Below are 26,581 nucleotides of genomic sequence, written 5' to 3' on the forward strand. Positions count from 1 at the left end.
GCCCCCCTTTAATGCGCAAGCGAATCGCGTAAAAAAGGGGTGGCCGGCGGGGCCGCCTGTAATTAAGCTCTCGAGATTCCTGCGAGTTAGTCTGAGAGGAGAATATACCTCATAATCGCGTTTGATATTCTGCCGCTGATCTTTCCGCAAGAAGATGAAGGCACTGAGGATCTGGTGAGGTGACCTACACGGAGCGGGCCGCGAGCCAGAGCTCGATCTCTCAAATTTGTCAGCGTTGCAGGGACAGACCCGAGCACAAGCCCGTGCCAGCATGTGTAGCCCCTGTCGCGGGATGAGCAGGAGGATGGTCAACAATGTGGGAAGCCACGAAGGGCAACAGGCAAGCAGGTGATAACATAAAGCATCTCATGGAAGGAGATAACGCTAGTTCTGGTAGATGCAAACGACACATGCCACATGGACAGGCCCACGCAGCCCGGGGATGATGCAGCCCAAGGGGCGCCCCCAACAGAGCGGCTAGAAGATGCAGAAAGATGCATGCCCCAAGGACAGGCCCATGTGATCTGGGGATAATGCAGCCCGAGGGGCGGCCCCAACTAAATAAACTGAAAAATGTCACCTGGCTCCGTTGCTGAAGAGATGTTGGAGTAGCTGAAGGCACGTGCTGAAGAAGTCACTCCTCATGAGCCACCTGGGTCCAGAACCTCGGGAGGCTCGTGAAGAACTGTCGCCATCTCCGCCAGGACCGCGTGGTGCCTGGCCTCCTGAGCCGCCACGATGCTCCGCAGGCGAAGCTAGAAGGTAACAGCCGCGTTCGATAGGCCAAAAGGCATGCGAACGTAGCTGTGAGGGGGCCCCTCACACCGACCAACGTGCGATGGCCAGAAGTGCTCCTTCAATGCGGCCATTTTGAGCCCTAGAATGTTGACGCAGATGCGCAGCTTGTTGTCCTCGTCAGGATAAGGATATGTGCCAGACGGCGGGCGGCGGTCGCCGCGCATGGCTCTCGCCTCTTGAAGCTCCTCGGTCGCCTTGGTGATGAACTCCTGAGCACCTGGCACCCCGTGCCTTGTGCCCTCGTGAGGGAAGCGTGCGATGAAGCATGCCTCCATGTGGTGCCCAAGAGCCTCCCTCGTGACATTGGTTAAGTCAGAGGCCCTCCAAAAGAGAGCCCCCGAGACCTGCCTGAGGAGGGCTCCGAGCGTGCCTTCCTATGCGCGAGAGGGAGGCAACCCGTCCATGGGCACAGGTCCTGAGGTGGTGCCACTGGAGACACCGCTCTCTTGAGGCTCTTGGCAGAGCAGCTTCTTCTTTTTCTTGGGGACAACCTCAGGAGGGTAGATGGTGCCCTTGTTGTTTGGCTCCTCGACTGCTGCTGCCTCGTAGGCGCACTCGAGAGAGCACACCACATCCTTCTCCTCGCAGGCGATCGTGATGATGTCGCAGTTCCATGGCATCTTGAGGACATTGTAACCATGGCGAGTCACCGCCATGAACTTGGCCAGGGCTGGATATCCAAGGATGGCATTCGATCACGATCTAGAGCATTCGATCACGAACGCGTGGCCGCAAACCGCACCTCATTTGGAGCTTCCTAGCTCCTCCTACCTATAAAAATGCCTTCTCCCCTGAAATCCTGGGTCTCCTCCCCCTAACCCTAGCCATTTTCCCCCGCCGCCACTGGACAATGTCCGCCACCTAGAGAACACACCGCCGCCAGCCACTCACCGGCTGCCACGTGGCAACCGGCGCCCACTTCGCCACCACGGACCCGAGAGCCCAAAGCCGGCCCTCCCCGTCGCCGATCTGGGTCGCGCCCCGCGTGCCCCGGCTGCCTCGTCTCCTCCGCCCGAGGCGCCGCGCTCGCCGTGCCACCGTCGCGGGCTGCCGCCGCCGCCGCACTCTGGCTCACTGGCGTCGCCGCCGGCTGCCTCGCCACCGCGCGTCCACGCCACCCGGAGCCCGCGCCAACGCCGCCTCCTCGCCGCAACCTCACCTCCGGCCCTCTCCTCTCCGTCCTCCTCTTCCCGGCCGGCCACCGGAGCCCCAAGTCCGGCGACGTCCTTTAGCTTCGGCGACCTCGAGCTGCTACAGTGCCGCCCGGCCAGATCCAGATCCAAAACGCGAGGGTTGACTTTTTCCTCCCGAAACCCTAGCTATTTTGCATACTTTGACATGCCATAACTCTGCATCCATAGCTCTGATTCGTGCGTGTAGCATATCAAAATGTTCGTCTCGACGAGTACATCATTTATCTCATTGCATCTTTTTCATTTGAGCTCATCTTGATGCCCAAAATGCTGTTGGAAGAGGGCTATGTGATGAATTTGTCAGATCTGTTTTAGCAAATAGCCTTTTGTCATTTTTGCCATGATTAATGTGTGCATGCTATGATCCTGAGCTCTACATGTGTTTTGTAGAGTGCCATGTTATGTTTACAGAGGTGCTTGCCATGTATTTTTGTGATATTTGTGGTGACTAGCACAAGCTTGCAAAGTAGCATAATCGTTGATGCTGATTTCAGTGACTTTGAATTTCACTAAGTCCTTGTCCTGATTTTGTTGTTATGCCATATGTTCATGTTGTTTCCTAGTGATCCGTGCCTCTTTTGAGGATGGTCAGTAAGGATGTTTTGTTAACATTGTGGTGCTATATCCATCCATGTCTTTGTTTGCATTTATGGAGCAACCTAGCTTGAGTCAGTCGAGCTCTACTTTTGCTAGAAAATGATCCTGGCAGGTTGTTGACATGGTTAGCGATTTTGCCGAGGATGTTGTTATTGATCCGTGCATGCTATGTTGTTGTTCTTGCCATGTCTAGCTTCTATGCCATGTATTCTTGATGGGTGTATGCTTATTTTGTCATGCCATGCTCTGTAGTGAGTGCATCGAGCTCGTAAACATGCCTACTTGTTAATCTGTTTTGCATGCTCCAGTTTTTCACTAAGTCTGAATCTGTTTATGTTTTTCCATGTTCACATGCTTGAAATTGTATTTTCTGATCCCTTTTGGCTCAAGGTCACTAAGGGACTTTTGTTAAGTGCTCTGAGTAGCTTCATGCCATGCCATGCCTTGCTCTGCCATGTTAAGTTCCTGTACCATGTAGTTTTTATGCTCTAAAGTTTGCTTCTTGATGATAAATTCCAGACTTGTGTTAATTTCACTAAGTCTGAAACCTGTTATCATTTGCACTTTTGTCATGCTTGTTTGAACCTGTTAATGGATGAATTAGCCATAGCTCAGTGTTCATCTTTTGTCAAGCATCATGAGTGGATCCCTGCCATGTATTTTGTTGTCATGTTTGAGTGCTGTAGCATATTTATCTTGATGCATTTAGTTGGTCACTTGCTGATTATCGCAGACCGGTGCCATATTTGTTTTGCTTGCCATTTCCAAACCGTGCATCCGATTCCGGTGATATTTATATCGATTTCAACCGAAATCAACTCACATTTCCAGTGGCACTCTTGGTTTTCCATGTTGAGGCTAGGTTTAATCATTCCTTTGCAAATCATGTCTATGCATCACATATCGCATCCCGCATAGCATACCATGTTTGCATCATGTTGCTTGAGCATTGCACGTGGTTGATTGTGTTCCTTTTAGCTTGTTGTCTTGCTTTGGGTAGAGCCGGGAGACGAGTTCGTGAACGAGGAGCCCATTGAGTTCGCTTACGAGGATCAAGGCAACTCTGAGTACTTTGCAGGCAAGATGACCATACCCTCGAAATCACTTCTATCTTTGCATGCTAGATGCTCGCTCTTTTGCTATGCCTATGCTATGATACCTACCACTTGCTTATCATGCCTCCCAAATTGCCATGTCAAACCTCTAACCCACCATGTCCTAGCAAACCGTTTTTTGGCTATGTTACCGCTTTGCTCAGCCCTTCTTATAGCGTTGCTAGTTGCAGGTGAAGATTGGAGATCGTTCCTTGTTGGAACATTGTTTATTGTTGGGATATCACCATATTATCTTGTTTATCTTAATGCACATATATACTTGGTAAAGGGTGGAAGGCTCGGCCTTATGCCTAGTGTTTTGTTCCACTCTTGCCGCCCTAGTTTCCCTCATATCGGTTTTATGTTCTCGGATTTTGCGTTCCTTACATGGTTGGGTTATAATGGGAACCCCTTGACAGTTCGCCTTGAATAAAACTCCTCCAGCAAGGCACGACCTTGGTTTTAACATTCGCCACCTAGCCTTTTCCCCTTGGGTTTCGCGGACTCAAGGGTCATCTTTATTTTAAACCCCCGGGCCAGTGCTTCTCTAAGTGTTGGTCCAACCCAGAGCACCGTGCGGGGCCGTCCCTTGGCAACTTGGGTTACGTTGGCTCCCGTACGCTTAGCTTATCCAGTGTGCCCTGAGAACGAGATATGTGCAGCTCCTATCGGGATTTGTCGGCACAGCGAGTGGCCTTGCTGGACTTGTTTTACCATTGTCGAGGATGTGTTGTAACCGGGATGCCAAGTCTGATCGGATTGTCTTGGGAGAAGGAATATCCTTCATTGACCGTGAGAGCTTGTGATGGGCTAAGTTGGGACTCCCCTGCAGGGATTTGAAATTCCGAAAGCCGTGCCCGTGGTTATGGGCAGATGGGAATTTGTTAATCTCCGGTTGTAGATAACCTGAAACTTAACTTAATTAAAATGCACCAACCGCGTGTGTTACCGTGATGGTCTCTTCTCGGCGGAGTCCGGCAAGTGAACACGGTGTTGGAGTAATGTTTGACGTAGGTTGTTCTAGGATCACTTCTTGATCATAGTTGTTCGACCGTGCTTTTGCGAATATGTTAGCCACCATATATGCTAGTCGCTTGCTGCAGCTCAACATCATACCTTTACCTTATCCATAATCTTAAATAGTCTTGATCACGAGGGTGTGAGATTGCTGAGTCCCCGTGACTCACAGATTTCTTCCAAAACCAGATGCAGGGACCGATGATACCGTTCCAGATGACATGACCGAGCTCAAGTGGGAGTTCGACGAAGACTCTCGCCATTACTACGTGTCCTTCCCAGATGATCAGTAGTGGTGCCCAGTTGGGGCGATCGGGGACTTTGTCGCATTTGGGGGTTGATCTTTATTTTTGGTACCGTAGTCGGACCATGAGTGTATTGGATGAATGTAATGTTATTCATGTATTTGTGTGACGTGGCGAGTGTAAGCCAACTATGTACTTTACCCCTTTTTTATTTACATGGGTTGTTGTGAAGATTACCTCACTTGCGACATTGCTTTCAATGCGGTTATGCCTCTAAGTTGTGCTTCGACATGTAGGAGATATAGCCGTATCGAGGGCGTTACAAGTTGGTAATCAAAGCCTTCCCCGACCTTAGGAGCCCCCTGCTTGATCGAATCATTGGTGTTGTTGAGTCTAGAAAATTGTTTTGAGTCATTTAGGAATTATATATATCGGAGAGTTAGCAATTCTTTTTACTCCTCAGTCCCTTCGTCGCTCTGGTGAGGCATCCTGATGTAGAGTTTTGACTCTTCTCTTCTCAAATTTCACTAATTTTTTTTAGGATCACGCGGGTATCTTGGAATCGTTCCAATGGTTTTGTGACGAGAACATTGTTCTTGGTGCCTCCTGTCATTTAGGGGTTGTGGCAGTGTCCCCGGGTGTTGAGCTCTGAGGTGTTGTCGTCACAATTTTATCATTGAGATTCTGGAATACTTGAGTTCGCCGACATCGAAAATCTCTTTTATGCAGTTGTTGGTGAGATAACCTCGACGCCACCTAGTACTGGGGCGGGAGTTCGGGAGTATTGCCATAACTTGTATAAGGGATGCTTTTTGAAGGTTGAGGTAAATGATTTCCGAAGGTTTCTCGGTTATGTGTTGAAGGATGGATGCAGCTGGATGTAGGATTTGCTAGATTTATGTGAGATATTATGCTTCCCCTGTATCCCCAACACCTGATTGCATAACCGGAAAGGTTCGGGAGTTTCATAGGTGGGAATTCTTGTAGCTCTAGTTCTTCTTCCGCGGATATTTGGTTTGGGATTGGGTAATCCTCACCAAGTATTTGTTCTTGTCCGTACCTTGTTTTATATTCTTCTACCTCAATTCTAAGTGGCTTCTCATTTTATGCAAATGTGACCATTTCAATTGGAATGCATTTGTTCATTTGGTTAGGATGTGAAGACTTTATGTTGCAATTTCAATCCATTTCGATTCATCTTGAATATTTGTCTGTCAAGATGCTAATGGACGTCACCCTCTTCAGGATGTCTCCTCCAACGCGCACGACTCCGAATCCTGATCCGCCACCACCACCTCCACCTCCGGAGGCATGGCAAGCTGTGATGGCCGCTACCAATGCAAACACACAGCTGATCATGCAAATTCTTCAAGAGCGCAATCAAGGGAACCAGGGCCATGGCAACAATCAGAATCAGTTTGCTACACTCAACCAGTTCCTTGCTAATCAGCCAAAGACCTTCAGTAATTGTGTTGAGGCAACAGACGCTGATGATTGGCTCGTGGACATATGCAAGCATTTCGAGTGCAGTAACGCCAGGCTTGAGGACTTTGTCAAGTTCGCGTCGTTCCAACTCAAAGACCAAGCTGCAGAATGGTTTCAGCAGTACAAAGATTCCAGAGGAGGCCGTGTGATTACCTGGGATGAATTCCATCAAGACTTCAAAGCTCATCATATTCCTCAGAGTGTGGTTGAGAGCAAGCGTGAGGAATTCCGCAACCTGAAGCAAGGCACTATGTCTGTTTACCAGTACAACATCATGTTTCAGAAGCTCGCCCGTTTCGCTAAGCAAGACGTCCCTGATGAGAAGAGCATGATATACCAGTTCAGAGGTGGTCTCAGGGAAGAACTCCAGCTAGCTCTCGTCCTCTTTGAGCCCAAGAAGTACGATGAGTTCTACAATATGGCAATGAAGCAAGACGCTGCCCAACTGAAGTGCGATGCTTCCAAGAAGCGAGTTAGAGATGCAACTCCTTCTTCCTCTACTCAAGTGGCTAAGTAGCAAAAGTATTGGCTTCCTCCTCCTCCGTTCCATCAGCCTTATCAGCAGAAGAGCAAAGGTGGTAGTGGATCTTCCCACCCACCCAGCCCAGGCTTTCAGAACAAGACTTCGTCTCAAGCTCCAAGATCAAGTGCTCCATGTCACTGATGAGGACATCAATACCATTGTTACACCCACAGCCCCTACTGTTACATATACTGGACCAATTACTAGAGCCCGCGCACGCCAATTAAATTACCAGGTACTTTCGTCTCTTGGTAATGATTCTAATGTTCATGAGATTATGATGCTGCCTAAATTGGATACATTTGTTTTGCTTACAAATGAAGGGCCTAGCTTGGAGAAGGATGAACATTGGAGCAAGAACACGCATGGAGTTGATGGCATGCGCAAGGGGATCAAGAACGGAGTTACAAGTGATGATTTCAGGACTTTGAAGCCGCCATAAGGAGTGCATGAAGCCTTGGACGAAATATACAAGATGCCACTTCATAATATTCGTCCATAGGCTATTCTAGATGCTGCGTCACCTTATTAATGGGCCAGGCCCATGTAATTTCGAAATACTTAAGTATAGGCTATTTTTAGAGTCCGTATGTGTGGGGAAACAAGAGTTAGGGTTGGTTTCGGACCCCACCCTCAAGGGCCAAGAAATTCCCCCCTCTTCCTCCATATATACAGCCCTTAGGGCGTCGTTTAGACTTTGGGTTTTGTTTAGATTAAAAGTTCGCCATAGCTGCAACTTCGCGTACTTCGTTTGTGTCCAACGACCAGACCAAGACGTCACAGAACCCCACCTTGATCAATAAAGCTTTCATCTTATATTCGCAATATCCCGATTGCAATCTCAGTTTCTTGCTTGTTCTTCGTTTGCTCGCAGGAAACAGACCCTCGTGGTCAGGTTGATCGTGCTCCGGCGTGGTCAATAACCCTCGGAAGTTGGTTTAGCGATTGCTAAGGCGCGACGTCTCGCACGTTCGTAGTCGGATCGTCAAGGTCGACTCCCACAGAAAACGATAGCCACCATCTCATCGAAACATCGGGACACCTTTGCCTCTATCAAGTAAGTAATCCCATGGCCGAACCACTGTCCTTTTATTTATCATGACATCATTCTGAAGAATCGCTCTTTGACCAGGACTGGATAACAAAGGCGAAGATGATCCGGTGTTTGGCACCCCTTCCTGAAGGCTTGGATAATCCGGTGCTAGAAAAGATGCTCGAGCCAACACCTTGCCTGGTGCCCTCAAAGGAAGATGAAGGGGGGAATAAAGAAGGCGAAAGGGCCTCCATCGCTACCTATTCCAATCGAGGGAATGAGCGCCTCCGCGAGGGAGGATAACCAAGGGGATGAATCTGACATTCTCTCTCCCCGGGGAAGGAAGAGGTCTACCTCTGAAGATCCAGAAACTAAGGTTTCCAAACGGGAGAAGAAATCTCCCCCAGAGGGACCTACCTCGGAGGGTACTCTTGCCGCACAATGTCCGCGCGGGGTTCAGCCCTCTACCGAGCTGTAAGTAAAAGGGTATTCAATAACGAAAATATCTTCCTCTATTTCTGATGAAAATAATCAAATCATTTATCTTGCAGTTCGGATCTTAGCCCTTCTTAGCTGAGCTTGTCTTCGGGGGATCTTCTTCCGGAGATGATGGAGAGCGAAACGCCTCCCCCTGCCACCTGGCCTTACGAAGCGGGCGACCCTGAGGTGTCGTCGCGGAGGGCTTCTCCTGATCCGGCAAGGCCAGAAGGTAATCCTATGGCCACTCGAAGTCCTCAATATCCGGCTCTCGAAGAGAGCAATCAAAAGAGTCCGGCACCGTCTGGTGTGCGGTCGGATGTACGGAGGGATCTGCTGGAGAAAGCGGCTATCTCAGAAGAGCACTGCACATTGATGGGTACGGTGATTGAAAGGATTTCGTCCGTGGAAAGCGGGTTGCATGAAGCCTTTATGAGTCTACTGACGGGTTTTGAGGTACGTGAAATGATGTACATTTTTGAAAGTACCGCAAATTTTTAGATGTGCCCTGTGTAGATAGTAGCCCCTGAGACTCTGGTTGTCATTGAAAACGGCGGCAAACAGAGGATCATAGTCCCTGGTAATAACCAGACTACCTTTATGTGCAGGTGGTGGAGGCTCCGGTGGCTAGCCGGACTGATGGGTATGCCGAACTAAAGTGGCAACTGGATGCGGCAGATGCCGACATCGTGCTTGTCAACAAGCGGCTTGACGAGGCGCAGGGTTAGTGATTTTTCTGGCGATTGTCACATAATAAGAGCGGCCTGATGCCAGTATCTTTAATATGTTTGTGACTGGAGATGGGGCGGCCACCGTGGAGACCCTTGGGGCGGAGCTTGCCCGAGCCAAGGAGCAAGCCAGGAGTAGCAATGAGGCCGCTTTAAAGGCGACCGAAGAGTTAAGGGCCAAACAGGCCCCACATTGCGAGAGCAAAGAAAAAATTGCCAAGATGACCGTGGAGTTAAAAGATGCTGCTGACAGTACCGGCTTCTTGAAGAGGAAAACCGGGCGAAAGCGACGGACCTGGAGAAGGTCCGGGTGGCTGCCAAGGAAGCACGCTCCAAAATTAGAGCGACGAAGGAGGAGCTGAATCAGGCTGCAGATATCGTGTCTGGGAAGCCTTTCTTGTTGCGGACTAAGTTCGGAGATCCGAAGTATGCTCCTCTGGACCGACTATGGAGTTCTGCGGACGCGTACATGGATTTGGCTGCCAGCGTTGTTGATGCCGCCGAGTACTTCAAGGATCAGAAAGGTCCCGAATTGGAGAAGCTGTTCTTGTCACAGTTTCACACTCCAATCCGTCCGCTGCTGCTGAATGAGCGATTGACCGGTTGGGCCCAGCTCCATCGATTATCCGGACTGGCCATGAGGTCTGTTGTGGATCATTTGTGGCCAGGAGGGCCAAGGCCGAATAGCTATTTTTAGCTTAGTGCAACAATTCCTTGGCGCTGTGCCACGCATCGATGCTGTGAAGAGGTCGGCATGCATAGAAGGCTCGCGGATGGCCCTTGCCCGTGTCAAAACATACTGGGCGGAGATGGATGCCACCACTGTTGCGGCACAGGGTTCGGCCATAGCCAAGTGGCTGCCGAGCACTACTTTGAAGAAGTTCTTGAAGGCGCTCGTTCAATAGAGGCTCAGTGCTCGAAGAATATTATATTCGAGTGACATGTATTCCGATTGTAAAAACAATGTTTTATTGAACTTATCAAGGCTGTGTTTATACTTTTGCCCAAAAGTGCTATGATGCCTCCTATGCGGCCGTTTATGTATGTATATAACCTGAAAGATTGCAGTCGTCGGCTTCAGCCCCCACGCATATAATGCGGGGGTGTTCACAGAAGACGCATGTTCACACTTGATCCAACGTCTTGGTCCATTAAGGAGGTGATAGCGCAGCGAACTAGGCAACCGGACTATAATGCTTTAACACTTTCACTTAGCCAGAGGAGTTTGACAGTGGGGCTACTATATAGCCCCTGGTGGCTCTGCACTCATCCGAATTCGGGGTGCGTACATGCCTGGCCGGGAAACGGCCCTTCGTTAAAGCGGAGGAATCCCGAAGATTCCGCTAGGTCATTGAGTGGTTGACCAGTCTCACGCTATATCATGACAGTCAGTTTTCGGCTTTCTCTACTGAGGTGCTCGTCCGGATGAACCATGGCACAATCGCAGTAGTTCTCCTGGTGCCGCCTTAGCAGATAGAGCGGAACGTAAGGCAGCAAAACACAGGAGTCAGGCAAACCCAACATTTGACCAAAGACATGATTCAGAGCTGATTCATATAAGGCCAAACCTGCGATGCCGAACACTCCCTAAGGTATTCGGTCTTTATGATGTAAACCAGGCCTAAACAGTGCCCTTTGTAATAAGCCCCTGGTGTCCAGGTACGTGCAATATTCTGACGTGGCCACATGCCAATACTGTTGGGGAACGTAGTAGAATTTTAAAATTTTCTACGCATCACCAAGATCAATCTATGGAGTCATCTAGCAACGAGGGAGAGAGGAGTGCATCTACATACCCTTGTAGATCGCGCGCGGAAGCGTTCAAGAGAACGGGGTTGATGGAGTCGTACTCGTCGTGATCCAAATCACCGATGACCTAGCGCTGAATGGACGGCACCTCCACGTTCAACACACGTACGGTAGGGAAGACGTCTCCTCCAACTTGATCCAGCAAGGGGGGAGGAGAGGTTGATGAAGATCCAGCAGCACGACGGCGTGGTGGTGGAAGCAACGGGGATCTCGGCAGGGCTTCGCCAAGCTCAGGGAGAGGGAGGAGTGTCACGGGAGGGAGAGGGAGGCGCCAGGGGCTAGGGTGCGGCTGCCCTCCCTCCCCCCCACTATATATAGGACCCCTAGGGGGGCGGCCCTAGGAGATTGAATCTCCAAGGGGGGCGGCGGCCAAGGGGGGTGGAGTGCCCCACAAGCCAAGTGGGGCGCCCCCACCCCTAGGGTTTCCAACCCTAGGCGCAGGGGAGGCCCATGGGGGGGCGCACCAGCCCACTAGGGGCTGGTTCCCCTCCCACTTTAGCCCATGGGGCCCTCCGGGATAGGTGGCCCCACCCGGTGGACGCCCGGGACCCTTCCGGTGGTCCCGGTACAATACCGATTACCCCTGAAACCTTCCCGATGGCCGAAACTTGACTTCCTATATATAAATCTTCACCTCCGGACCATTCCGAAACTCCTCGTGACGTCCGGGATCTCATCCGAGACTCCGAACAACTTTCGGGTTACCATATGCTAATAACTCAACAACCCTAGCGTCACCGAACCTTAAGTGTGTAGACCCTACGGGTTCGGGAGACACGCAGACATGACCGAGACGACTCTCCGGTCAATTACAGGGCCGTGCTCTTCCTCCGCAGCCGTTGCGGCCTTGTCCTCCACGCCCCCGGCACTGCCGGCCTCCATGGCGAGCTGTGCCTCCCTCGCCCTAGTGGCGATGTAGTCCAGCTCTGCCTAGGTGGTGTCCATGACAAGCCACCGCTCGGCGTCAGCGTTGACATGTACCTCAATCAGGGTGTCAAAGAATTGTTGCACATCCGTGTCCTTCGGCTCCTTCCAGCTCGGGACAGGGCCATGCGCATTACATTATGGATTTCGACGGAGCCCTATTTAAAGTGAATGCGGCAGTTGTCGGTGTACAAAAAGAGGGGTACACTTTTTGTACCCCTATAACTGTGCACGGGCAGTCTAAGCCACGGGCACCACCACACCAAGCAAGGCAAGGGAGGTGAGCCAGGGTAAGACTGAAGCTCAAGAGAACTAGAACGACGCCAAGGCCAAGACCACGAAGAGCAAAGGGGATGAAACGGACTCCCCCGGCAAGATCCTTGCCGGGAGACAGTTTTAGCAACCCCGGCAAGACCCTTGCCGCGGCAACTCGCCCCACGCCTACGGAGCAAATCACCCTTGAGTCCACTGCCCCCATGGGGCAAGGATTCGGGAAACATCCCCGTGGTGGCATGCAGATCTTTCTGAAGACATTCAAGATCAGATACACACTATAGAAGATGACGACCCTTGGCGGGATCCCAACCGAGGAAAACCACAAGGCCCTCGGCAAGCACCTTGCCGGGCATGACAGCAGGCGCCTCGGCAAAACCCTTGCCGGGGCCCCGGCAAGGCCCTTGCCAAGGACATCCGTAGGACCACCACCAGGCCCACGCCGACTAAACCTCCACTGCCGTTCGCATGCAGCTGCCGACCCAACCAGCTGGGCAGGCACCTGCATGGTGGCATGCAGATCTTTGTGAAGACCCACCACTGCGCCACCTCAGCTGCCTGCCTACCTACATGGCATCGCAGGCGTCGCTGGCCAGGGCGCGTGTCGACACAAGAAGGAGCGGCGACGGACGAGACAGATCTCTCCCCCATCCCCGATAAAGCAAGGACACCTAAGCAAGACGCATTAAATGCGCCTTGTCATGTAATGCGAGGGATAACCTCGCATCACTGTACCCTTTCCATCTCCTGTGTGCCACTGTGGCAACCCCTTTTCTATAAAAGGAGGCCCGAGGCGACCAGAGGGGGATTTGGCTTTTTGGAGCTCCTCACGCCCCATAGCTAGCTCAAGAACACAGATATACAATCCACCAAAGCAGGAGTAGGGTTTTACGCATCCTCGCGGCCCGAACCTGGATAAACGAACCGTGTGCTATCTGTTTGATCCGCTCTTCTCACGACCCCGCGCCCCGCTAACCACATTAGGGATTCTTGTGATCCCACAGGTGTCGTTCCCACCGACAGCAGTCTCTAAAGCATAGCCCCAAAATGACAGCGGTAAATCGGTAAGAGACATCATAGATCGCACCATATCCAATAGAGTGCGATTACGACGTTCGGACACACCATTACGCTGAGGTGGTCCAGGCGGCGTGAGTTGTGAAACTATTCCACATTTCCTTAAGTGTGTGCCAAATTCATGACTCAAGTATTCTCCCCCATGATCTGATTGCAAGAACTTGATTTTCTTGTCACGTTGATTCTCAACCTAACTCTGAAATTCCTTGAACTTTTCAAAGGTCTTAGACTTGTGTTTCATTAAGTAGACATACCCATATCTACTCAAGTCATCAGTGAGGGTGAGAACATAACGATAGCCACCGCGAGCCTCAACACTCATTGGACCGCACACATCAGTATGTATGATTTCCAATAAGTTGGTTGCTCGCTCCATTGTTCCTGAGAACGGAGTCTTGGTCATTTTACCCATGAGGCATGGTTCACACGTGTCAAATGATTCGTAATCAAGAGACTCCAAAAGTCCATCTGCATGGAGCTTCTTCATGCGTTTGACACCTATGTGACCAAGGCGGCAGTGCCACAAGTATGTGGGACTATCATTATCAACCTTACATCTATTGGTATTCACACTATGAATATGTGTAACATTACGCTCGAGATTCATTAAGAATAAACCATTCACCAGCAGAGCATGACCATAACACATATCTCTCATATAAATAGAACAACCATTATTCTCGGATTTAAATGAGTAGTCATCTCGAATTAAACGAGATCCTGATACAATGTTCATGCTCAAAGCTGGCACTAAATAACAATTATTGAGGTTTAAAACTAATCTCAGAGGTAAATGTAGAGGCAGCGTGCCGACAACGATCACATCGACCTTGGAACCATTCCCGACGCGCATCGTCACCTCATCCTTCGCCAGTCTCCGCTTATTCCGCAGCTCCTGCTTTGAGTTACAAATGTGAGCAGCCGCACTGGTATCAAATACCCAGGAGCTACTACGAGTACTGGTAAGGTACACATCAATTACATGTATATCGCATATACCTTTAGTGTTGGCGGCCTTCTTGTCCGCTAAGTATTTGGGGCAGTTCCGCTTCCAGTTACCACTTCCCTTGCAATAAAAACACTCAGTCTCAGGCTTGGGTCCATTCTTTGACTTCTTCCCGGCAGCCTGCTTACCAGGCGCGGCAACTCCCTTGCCGTCCTTCTTAAAGTTCATTTTACCCTTGCCTTTCTTGAACTTAGTGGTTTTATTCACCATCAACACTTGATGTTCCTTTTTGATTTCCACCTCCGCTGATTTCAGCATTTAATATACCTCAGGAATGGTCTTTTCCATCCCCTGCATATTGAAGTTCATCACAAAGCTCTTGTAGCTCGGTGGAAGCGACTGAAGGATTCTGTCAATGACCGCGTCATCCGGGAGATTAACTGCCAGCTGAGTCAAGCAGTTATGCAACCCAGACATTTTGAGTATGGCTCACTGACAGAACTATTTTCCTCCATCTTACAACTGAAGAACTTTTTGGAGACTTCATATCTCTCGACCCGGGCATGAGCTTGGAAAACCATTTTCAGCTCTTCAAACATCTCATATGCTCCGTGTCTCTCAAAACGCTTTTGGAGCCCCGGTTATAAGCTGTAAAGCATGCCGCACTAAACGAGGGAGTAATCATCATCACGTGACTACCAAGCATTCATAATGTCTTGGTTCTCTGGGACGGGTGCGTCACCTAGCGGTGCTTCTAGGACATAATCTTTCTTGGCAGCTATGAGGATGATCCTCAGGTTCCGGACCCAGTCCGTATAGTTGCTGCCATCATGTTTCAGCTTGGTTTTCTCTAGGAACCCGTTGAAGTTGAGGACAACGTGGGCCATTTGATCTACAAGACATATTGTAAAGATTTTAGACTAAGTTCATGATAATTAAGTTCATCTAATCAAATTATTCAATGAACTCCCACTCAGATAGACATCCCTCTAGTCATCTAAGTGAAACATGATCCGAGTCGACTAGGCCGTGTCCGATCATCACGTGAGACGGACTAGTCAACATCGGTGAACATCTTCATGTTGATCGTATCTTCTATACGACTCATGCTCGACCTTTCGGTCTTCCATGTTCCGAGGCCATGTCTGTACATGCTAGGCTCGTCAAGTCAACCTAAGTGTATTGCGTGTGTAAATCTGGCTTACACCCGTTGTATTCGAACGTTAGAATCTATCACACCCGATCATCACGTGGTGCTTCGAAACAACGAACCTTCTCAACGGTGCACAATTAGGGGGAACACTTTCTTGAAATTATTACGAGGGATCATCTTATTTAAGCTACCGTCGTTCTAAGCAAATAAGATGTAAAACATGAAAAACATCACATGCAATCAAATAGTGACATGATATGGCCAATATCATTTCCTCCTTTTGATCTCCATCTTCGGGGCTCCATGATCATCGCTGTCACCGACATGACACCATGATCTCCATCATCGTGTCTTCTTGAAGTTGTCTCGTCATCTATTACTTCTACTACTATGGCTAACGCTTTAGCAATAAAGTAAAGTAATTACATGACATTTATGTTGACTCGCAGGTCATAAATAAATAAAGACAACTCCTATGGCTCCTGCCGGTTGTCATACTCATCGACATGCAAGTCGTGATTCCTATTACAAGAACATGATCAATCTCATACATCACATATATCATTCATCACATCCTTTTGGCCATATCACATCACACGGCACATGCTGCAAAAACAAGTTAGACGTCCTCTAATTGTTGTTGCAAGTTTTTACGTGGCTGCTATAGGTTTCTAACAAGAACGTTTCTTACCTACGCCAAAACCACAATGTGATATGCCAATTTCTATTTACCCTTCATAAGGACCCTTTTCATCGAATCCGATCCGACTAAAGTGGGAGAGACAGACACCCGCCAGCCACCTTATGCAACTAGTGCATGTCAATCGGTGGAACCAGTCTCACGTAGGCGTACGTGTAAGGTCAGTCCAGGCCGCTTCATCCCACGATGCTGCCGAATCAAGATAAGACTAGTAACAGCAAGCAAATTGATAATATCCATGCCCACAACTGCTTTGTGTTCTACTCATGCATATAAACTACGCATAGACCTAGCTCATGATGCCACTATTGGGGAACGTAGCAGAATTTTAAAATTTTCTACGCATCACCAAGATCAATCTATGGAATCATCTAGCAACGAGGGAGAGAGGAGTGCATCAACATACCCTTGTAGATCGCGCGCGGAAGCGTTCAAGAGAACGGGGTTGATGGAGTCGTACTCGTCGTGATCCAAATCACCGATGACCTAGCGCCGAACGAATGGCACCTCCGCGTTCAACACACGTACGGTTGGGAAGACATCTCCTCCAACTGGATCCAGCAAGGGGGAAGGAGAGGTTGATGAAGATCCAGCAGCACGACGTCATGGTGGTGGAAGCAACGGTGATCTCGGTAGGGCTTCGCCAAGCTCAGGGAGAGGGAGGAGTGTCACGGGAAGGAGAAGGAGGCGCCAGGGGCTAGGGTGCGGCTGCCCTCCCTCCCCCTGACTATATATAGGACCCCTAGGGGGGCGCCGGCCCTAGGAGATTGAATCTCCAAGGGGGGCGGCGGCCAAGGGGGGTGGAGTGCCCCGCAAGCCAAGTGAGGCGCCCCCACCCCTAGGGTTTCCAACCTAGGCGCAGGGGAGGCCCATGGGGGGGGCGCACCAGCCCAATAGGGGCTGGTTCCTCTCCCACTTTAGCCCATGGGGCCCTCCGGGATAGGTGGCCCCACCCGATGGACCCCCGGGACCCTTCCAGTGGTCCCGGTACAATACTGATTACCCCCGAAACCTTCCCGATGGCCGAAACTTGACTTCCTATATATAAATCTTCACCTCCGGACCATTTCAAAACTCCTCGTGACGTCCGAGATCTCATCCTGGACTCCGAACAACTTTCGGGTTACCGTATGCTAATATCTCAACAACCCTAGGTCACCGAACCTTGAGTGTGTAGACCCTACGGGTTCGGGAGACACGCAGACATGACCGAGACGACTCTCCGGTCAATAACCAATAGCGGGATCTGGATACCCATGTTGGCTCCCACATGCTCCTCGATGATCTCATCGGATGAACCAGGATGTCGAGGATTCAATCAATCCCGTATACAATTCCCTTTGTCAATCAGTACGTTACTTGCCCGAGACTCGATCGTCGGTATCCCAATACCTCGTTCAATCTCGTTACCAGCAAGTCACTTTACTCGTACCGTAATGCATGATCCCGTGATCAACCACTTGGTCACATTGAGCTCATTATGATGATGCATTACCGAGTGGGCCCAGAGATACCTCTCCATCATACAGAGTGACAAATCCCAGTCTCGATTCGTGCCAACCCAATAGACACTTTCGGAGATACCTGTAGTGTACCTTTATAGTCACCCAGTTACGTTGTGACGTTTGGCACACCCAAAGCACTCCTACGGTATCCGGGAGTTGCACAATCTCATGTTCTAAGGAAATGATACTTGACATTCAGAAAAGCTATAGCAAACGAACTACAAGATCTTTGAGCTATGCTTAGGATTGGGTCTTGTCCATCACATCATTCTCCTAATGATGTGATCCCGTTATCAATGACATCCAATGTCCATAATCAGGAAACCATGACTATCTTTTGATCAACGAGCTAGTCAACTAGAGGCTCACTAGGGACGTGTTGTTGTCTATGTATTCACACATGTATTACGATTTCCGGGTAACACAATTATAGCATGAACAATAGACAATTATCATGAACAAAGAAATATAATAATAACCATTTTATTATTACCTCTAGGGCATATTTCCAAAAAATACGTCAGCATCCTTCTCAAATGTACCGAGAATCCGGGGGATGTGTATCAACAAGAGACACTAAAAAAGGTTTATGCAGGGTCTTAATCTAAAAAGAATCCTTGGAACGGGTCCCTGCTGCACGTCTGCACCTGTGTCTCCGTTGTGCCGTATTCTGGACGGGTGTAGCACAATGATCATTTGAAAAAGAGAGGAACTTAATTGAAAAGTTGCCGTGCAAAAGGTAAGTTATACTAAATAAACAATATATAGTTCAAAATGAGTAAAGTTGAGCTTGATTGTCACTTGTGCGCGCGCGTTGAGCCCCTTGTATAGTAATAGGGGTATAGCCATCAACCGTGTATTAATTACATATAGCTGCACCGGACTCGTCCAACCGTGTTCGTGGTCTTAACGACCTGTCAGATGCTTTAGTTGGTGAGGCCGTTTTGTGTGCGGCTGCCAAGGCAGCCGCACGGTCTTCCGCGCGCAAGGAGCGCTCAATATTTCCATTTACTGTAATGATGCCACGTGGACCGTGCATTTTAAGCATTAGGGAAGCGTAATGCGGTATTGCATTAAAGCGAGCGAAAGCTTCGCGTCCGAGTAGTGCTTGATAGCCACTTTGGAAAGAAGCGATGTGGAAGGTTAAATTTTCGCTGCGGAAGTTATCAGGGAAGCCGAATATAACCTCTAGTAGTAGGGAGCCCGTGCAATGGGCTTCTGGGCCTGGCGTTACTCCTTTAAAGGTAGTATTGCTATGGCTAATTTTTGTTGGGTCTATCCCCATTTTGCGGACTGTGTCTTGATATATCAGGTTTAAACTACTGCCGCCGTCCATCAGGACTCGTGTGAAGTGGTATCCGTCAATTATCGGGTCTAACACCAAGGCAGCCCATCCTGCACGCCGGATACTTGCCGAGTAATCCCGATGGTCGAAGGTGATTGGTTGGGACGACTAGTGGCAGAACTCCGCCGTGATAGGCCCTGGGACATGTGTCTCTAGGAGTGCCGCTTTGTTTCTCCCCTTTGTCACGTGTAACACGTTTACTGTTTTAACTTCTGGTGGGAATTTCTTTTGTTCCCCAGTGCTTTTCTTGAGAGGCTTGTCCTCGTCTTCCCTTGGTGTATCCTGCCCCTTGTGTTCGGCGTTGAGCTTGCCGGACTGCTTGAAGACCCAACATTCTCTATGGGTATGATTTGCATGTTTATCGGGGGTGCTATGGATCTGACATATTTGGTCCAGAATCTTGTTTAGGCTGAACAGTTCGTCTCTGTTGCCTTTGGAGGGAACCTTTTGCTGACCTGGCCGAGAGCTTTTGAATTCGGAGTTTATCGCCATGCTCTTCGGGCTGTCTTCTTTATTCCGGCGCTTGTTTTTGCTGCGTCATGATTTCCCGTTTCCGTCCCTGACTTCGGATGTACTTGGGTCGCTGGTGCTGCATCGGGCTAACCAGCTATCCTCGCCCACACAAAAGCGGGTCATGAGGCTTGTTAGTGCTGCCATTGTTCTCGGCTTTTCTTGGCCGAGGTATCTGGCAAGCCATTCGTCTCGAACGCTATGCTTGAAATCTGCTAAGGCTTCGCCGTCCGGACAGTCGACTATTTGGTTCTTTTTAGTGAGGAACCTGTTCCAAAGCTTTCGGGCTCACTCTCCGGGCTGTTGAGTTATATGACTTAAATCATCTGCATCCGGTGGTCGGACATAGGTCCCTTGAAAATTTGCCCGAAAAGCGTCTTCGAGCTCTTCCCAGCTTCCAATGGAGTTCTCGGGGAGGCTTTTAAGCCAGTGACGAGCTGGCCCTTTGAGCTTGAGGGGTAAGTACTTGATGGCGTGGAGATCGTCTCCTCGAGCCATATGTATATGGAGGATGTAGTCCTCAATCTAGACCCCAGGGTATGTCGTTCCATCGTACGCCTCTATGTTTACGGGTTTGAATCCCTCTGGAAATTCATGGTCCAACACCTCATCGGTGAAACATAGGGGGTGTGTGGCACCCCTGTATTTGGGTGTACCGTGGTGTTCGGATGTTTGTTGTGTTGCATTGCATGCTGGAGCGCGCTTGCGTGGCCCGTATATGGATCTACTTGCGCCGTCCATCTGATGCAAGCCCTCGCATGGATCGCGCACTGGCTTATGTGCAACATCGTTTGCCGCTCTGTGTTGGTCATGAGGTCGTCTATCCGACCGGATGGCCGTTTTGCTTTTTAATTGCGGGGGATTTAAGGCCTCCTCATCGAATTCAGGTAGCAATTTTTGCTTCGGGTAACTCTTGGTGTGGCGATTACCGCTGTACTTCGCTGCAGTGTTGAGTACTTCACTCCATCTGATTCTGAGTGTGTCTTGTGCAGCCCTGAGCCTTTGCTTCTGCTTTTTCAGACACCTCGCAGTGGCAACCTGCCTTTGATGGGAATTCTGTTGCTCCGGGTGCCTGTCCGGTGTGATGTCATCTGGACTGTTATCTTCGACGGGGTCGGGTTGTTCGGTTTGATTCTCCGTGTTGCCCTGGTCGGGCAATGGTTCACCCTGCTCTATCGCTGGGTCTATATGATCGCTGTTTCTGCCGAGGCGGGATTTGGAGGGGCGCTTACACCGCCGCTTTGACTGCTTCTCGAGGGAACAACCCTTCGCTGCGTCCTTCCGTTCCTCGTCGTCGTTTTCTTTGGGTGTCTCCACCATGTATACATCATATGATGAAGTGGGTGTCCAGTGCCCTGTGGGCAGTGGTTCCTGTTTGTCTCCTGCATCGTCGTCCATACCGTCGATGTCTTCGGAGTCGAAGTCGAGCATGTCAGTCAAATCGTCGACAGTGGCTACTAAGTGGGTGGTGGGTAGGCAGCGAAATTCTTCGTCATCCGCATCCCAATCCTGCCGAACATAGTTTGGCCCGGACTCTCCTGACAGGGAGAGAGACCTTAATGAGTTCAGTATGTCGCCGAAGGGCGAGTGCTGAAAGATATCCACGGAGGTGAACTCCATGATCGGCGCCCAGTCGGATTCGATAGGCACGGGCGCAGGCGGTTCGGAGTCCATGGCTGGGGAAGAACCCGGTAGTTTGGCGTCACGGCTCCCATGAAGGGTAAGGTCGATATTCGGCTCGATCACCACTGAGAATACGGCCTCCGTGGCGGGGTCTATCCACCCGTCCATTGATGGCGCAATTTGCTCTGAATTGAGGGTCAGAGTGATTGCCGACGCGATCTCCTGAACACTGTCTGATGGCAGCGCTAAATCATGCTCATCGTGACCGTGTGGCACACTAGGCAGGGGCTCGAATCCATCGAAGATCAAGTCTCCGCGGAAATCGGCCGTGTAGTTTAAGGTTCCAAACCTGGCCTGGTGGCTAGGGGCGTAACTCTCGATCTGCTCCAGATGGCCAAGCGAGTTGGCCCATAGTGCGAAGCCGCCGAATACAAAGATCTGTCCAGGGAGAAAAGTATCACCCTGGACTACATCGCTATGGATGATTGAAGGAGCCATCAAGCCTAACGGCAACGACACAGAGGAACTCTCAATGAAAGCACCAATGTCGGTGCCAAAACCGGTGGATCTCGGGTAGGGGGTCCCGAACTGTGCGTCTAAGGCGGATGGTAATAGGAGGCAGGGGACACGATGTTTTACCCAAGTTCGGGCCCTCTTGAGGGAGGTAAAACCCTACGTCCTGCTTGATTATTCTTCATAATATGAGTAGTACAAGAGTTGATCTACCATGAGATCGGAGAGGCTAAACCCTAGAAGCTAGCCTATGGTATGATTGTAATGTTGTCCTATGGACTAAAACCCTCCGGTTTATATAGACACCGGAGGGGGCTAGGGCTACACAAGGTCGGTTACAAAGGAGGAGATATACATTTCCGTATTGCCTAGCTTGCCTTCCACACCAAGTAGAGTCCCATCCGAACATGGGACGAAGTCTTCAATCTCGTATCTTCATAGTCCAATAGTCCGGCCAAAGGATATAGTCCGGCTGTCCGGAGACCCCCTAATCCAGGACTCCCTCAACCATGTTAGTAAAAGTTTTCCAATGACTAGACTCAACTTCGGCCAAGGAGTTGCAATGACTAGGCTCTGATACCAACTTGTGACAGCCCCGATTTGACCGTACACTAATCATACACGCAAATGGGCACGATCAAGATCAAGGACTCACGGGAAGATACCACAACACAACTCTAGACACAAATTAAAATAATACAAGCTTTATATTACAAGCCAGGGGACTCGATGGCTCGAATACACAAGAGTCAGCGGAAGCAATAATATTTGAGTACATACATAAGTTAAACAAGTTTACCTTAAGAAGGCTAGCACAAAAGTAGCAGTGATCGAAAAGGAAAGGCCTCCTGCCTGGGACCTCCTAACTACTTCTTGAAGCCGAACTCCGTGTAGAAACATCCTCGAGATCCTCTGGCTCCTAGACTCCATCATCTGGTTACAGTATTGGAGAGAAATGGAAAAGGGGAAAAAGAGGGAGAAAAGCAACGGTGAGTACTCATCCAAAGTACTCGCAAGCTAGGATCTACCCTACATATGCATTGGTATGAATGGAGTGGGTAGTATCTATGGACGGAAATGCAGGATGCCAAAATAATAAGGGGGATAGCTAGGCCTGTCGAAGACTACGCTTCTAGCTGCCTCCATCTTGAAGCATGTAGAAGAGAGTATCTGGTAAGTTCACCAAGTATCATCGCATAGCATAATCCTACCCGGCGATACTCTCCTCGTCGCCTTGTGAGGGAGTGATCACCGGGTTGTCTCTGGCACTTGAAAGGGTGTGTTTTATTAAGTATTCAGTTCTAGTTGTCATAAGGTCAGAATACAACTCCAGGTTGTCCTTTGACCGAGGGACACAACTATTCGAATAGATAAACTTCCCTGCAGGGGTGCATCACATTACCCAACACACTCGATCCCTCTGGCTGGACACACTTTCCTTGGTCATGCCCGGCCTCAGAAGATCAAAACGTCACAGCCCTACCTAGGCACAACAGACAGGTCAGCACGCCGGACTAAATCCTATGCACGCAGGGGTCTGGGCCCATCGCCCATTGCACACCTGCACGTTGCGTACACTGCTAGTGAGCAGACCTAGCTTCCTGCATTACAAAGGAAGTTGCGTTACGTGGTCCAACCCGACGCGTACCACTCAGCCACTGACGTCAAGAAGGCTTTGGCTGATACCATGATATCGAGTGCCCATAACTGTTCCCGCGTAATTGGTTAGTGCATATAGGCCAATGGCCAGACACAGATCAAATACCAAGATCTCGTTAAGCGTGTTATTTTGAAGTAACCGCGGACGCTGCCCAGAGCCAGGCCCACCTCTCACCTAGGTGGTCTCAACCTACCCTATCGCTCCGCCACAAAGATCCACCTAGAGGGTTGTCGGGATAAATGTCCTTTCAGCCCCAAATCCATGAATCACTTGCGGGTACTCTATGAGCCAACCCGTGTTTAGTCACCAGATGTATCATATATAAAGTATATAAGTATATACCCGTGATCATCTCCCGAGTGATCACGGCCCGATAGTATAGCATGGCAGACGGACAAGAATGTAGGGCCACTGATGATAAACTAGCATACTATAGTAAGCATTTAGGATTATAGGTAATGGTGACAATAGTAGTAGCAAAGACAGGCTATGCAGCAGATTAGGGTTAACCAAAAGCAATAACATGCTACACAACTCTAATACAAGTAGAAGAGAGAAGGAATACGCGATATCGGGTTGATCAAGGGGGGGGGGCTTGCCTGGAAGCTCAGTCGAGAAGGACGGCATCGGTCTCAGTGTCTAACGAGAGAAGAGGGGGAAGAAACAATAAATATAATGCAAACATATGCACGACGATGCATGACAATGAGCGGTGCTAGGTGTGCCCTAATGCGGCAGTAGGTGATACGGGCAAAGGGGGAAAACATCCGAGAAAATATTCCCGGTGTTTCACGTTTCCGGACAAACGGACCGAAGGGGGAAAGTAGCATGTTCGCTATGCTAGGGACGTCTGGCAGATGAAGGGTCTACGCATTCGGATTCATCTCGCCGTTCTGAGCAACTTTCATGTATAAAGTATTTTCATCCGAGTTATGAATTATTTTATGTTAATTTCCAAAGTTTTAGACAATTCCTGGAATTATTATTAATTTGAAAATTAACTAGCTAAATGCTGTGGGTACACATTAGTGTACCCAGCATTGTGTGCATGTGTAGTACATGTGGGGCCAGAGGGCCCAGTTGACCTAGTCAACATTGACTCGTCCACTGATGAACAATGCTTGTGGGGTCCATTTTGTCATAGCCTCTGATAGTTTTAACATTTTAACTTTAACTAGGGGCCCCATCTATCATTGGTACAAAACAATATTCCTAATGCAGTTTATTAACTAAACTAAACTAAACATGGGTTGGGCTTAACCAAAAGGGGGCTGGGCCCTGGGTCAGTGGCCACGGCCGTCCACCAGGGCGGGTGTGGCAGGTGCACGGCAGCATAGGAGGAGGCTCAGCAGACGCAGCCGGCGAGGAGACCGAGAGCACGCGGGCACGGCAGCGACGGTAGGCCGGGGTGAGGCCGCACACGGGACGGAGGAAAGGCACGGGTCACGGGGTGACGGAGCAGGGCACCGACTGCGAGCGAGGCGATAGTAGGAGAGGGTGGGGCCGACGACATCACGCAGGGCAGCGCACCAACGTGGCCGTGCGGCGGGTGCAACAGCTGCAGTGCACGGTGGAGCAGTTCGACACGGGGACGGCTGGTGCGGTGGGCGCGCGCTGGAGCCAGGAGGGAACAATGACCGCGGCGGTGATAGCGCGGGCGCGTGGCCACACACGGGTGACGTGTGTGCGTGAGGAAAGCAGCGACGGGGAGCTCACCCCCGATGCAGGGGTACGAGCAGCGAGGGTTGACGGAGTCCGTCGAGGGGGAGGTCAAGGACACGGTTCCGGTGAACGACGACAGCGAGGCGGTCCTGGGATGTTGGGGACGGCGGCACGGCAGCGAGGTAGCCCTAGGCGGGATGGCAAGGGCAAGGTGGTAGTCCGATGAGGTAGCACCGGCACCGGTGAGGTGGTGGCGGGATGAGGCGGTGACGGTGAGCGCCGGTGGCGGCTCCGGGCGAGGGCGGGGGCGACCGCGTCGGGTGCGGGGCGTGTGGCGGATCCGGATCGTGCGGGGAGGGGGGGGGCGACCGGGTAGTGGCTAGGTCATGGGGGAGGTAGGAGGGTTAAGCAAGCGTTAGATGAGCCGGCCTGGTTGGATAGCCAGCTGGGCCGAGGCCCAGCGTGGGGGGAGGCGGGGTCCTTTTTTTTTGTCTTTTTATAGTTTTTGTTTTCATTTTATTTTATTTATTTTTATTTATATAAATTACAAGAACTGCACCTAAACTAGTAACACCAAATTCCACTGCCACAATAAATTTTGGTAGTTAACTAAATAGTTTACAACAATTTTAATTATTAAAGGGGCATTTAATTAATTGTTTTAGCTACTGGTTATTTAATTTGGACATTTAGTTACTTTATAATAGTGTGGTTTATCTCCCAATATTATGTATGCATTATCTTCCACCTCTAGAACTTTTTAGTTTTAAAGTTTGAAAACTTGTGTTGTTTGCCTTGATTTTAGATTTGAATTTCAATCAGTTTCGATCCATCGCGAGATTAACAACAGTAATCATGGTGACGTAGCATCATTAGCAGGAAATTACATTAGCTTAATTATCCGGGTGTCACAATATCCTCTGATGGAACACTAGGTACTGGGAAAGGCATATATAAACCATGAGGATTGAGTGTGACTTAACTTTTTGACATGTAGTGCAGCGAGCAACAAAACGCTCAACATCCCTTCTCATCTTTGGCCAAAAGAAATGTGTAGCTAGTATATCCTCCGTCTTCTTCACACCAAAGTATCCCATTAATCCTCTTCCATGCGTCTCCTGCAACAACGAAAGACGAACGGAGGTAGCTAGAATGGATAGCTTGTTGGCACGAAACAGAAATCCATCATTAAGATTGAACTTGTTCCATGTTATTCCTTCTTTAAAATTCTGCATTACATCTTTAAAATCGGCATCATGCACATATTGATCTTTGATGGTCTCCAAACCAAATATTTTAAAGTCAAGTTGTGAAAGCATAGTATAACGACGAGACAATGCATCATCAATACCATTTTCTTTACCCATATTGTGTTTAATGACGTAACGGAAAGTCTCAATGAATTCAATCCATTTAGCATGTCTACGGTTCAGATTTGCTTGACTTTTAATGTGTTTCAAAGATTCACGATCAGAATGTATAACAAATTCTTTGGGCCACCAATAATGTTGCCATGTTACTAAGGTTCGAACAAGAGCATATAATTTTTTATCATAAGTAGAATTGTTGAGACTAGGCCCACTCAATTTTTTAGAAAAATATGCAACATGTCCGCCATCTTGTAATAACACACCTCCTAATCCAATTCCATTAGCATCACATTCAATCTCAAAAGTCTTATTAAAATCATG

Source organism: Triticum urartu, chromosome 4, assembly GCF_003073215.2.
Source record: "Triticum urartu cultivar G1812 chromosome 4, Tu2.1, whole genome shotgun sequence".
Lineage (NCBI taxonomy): Eukaryota > Viridiplantae > Streptophyta > Magnoliopsida > Poales > Poaceae > Triticum > Triticum urartu.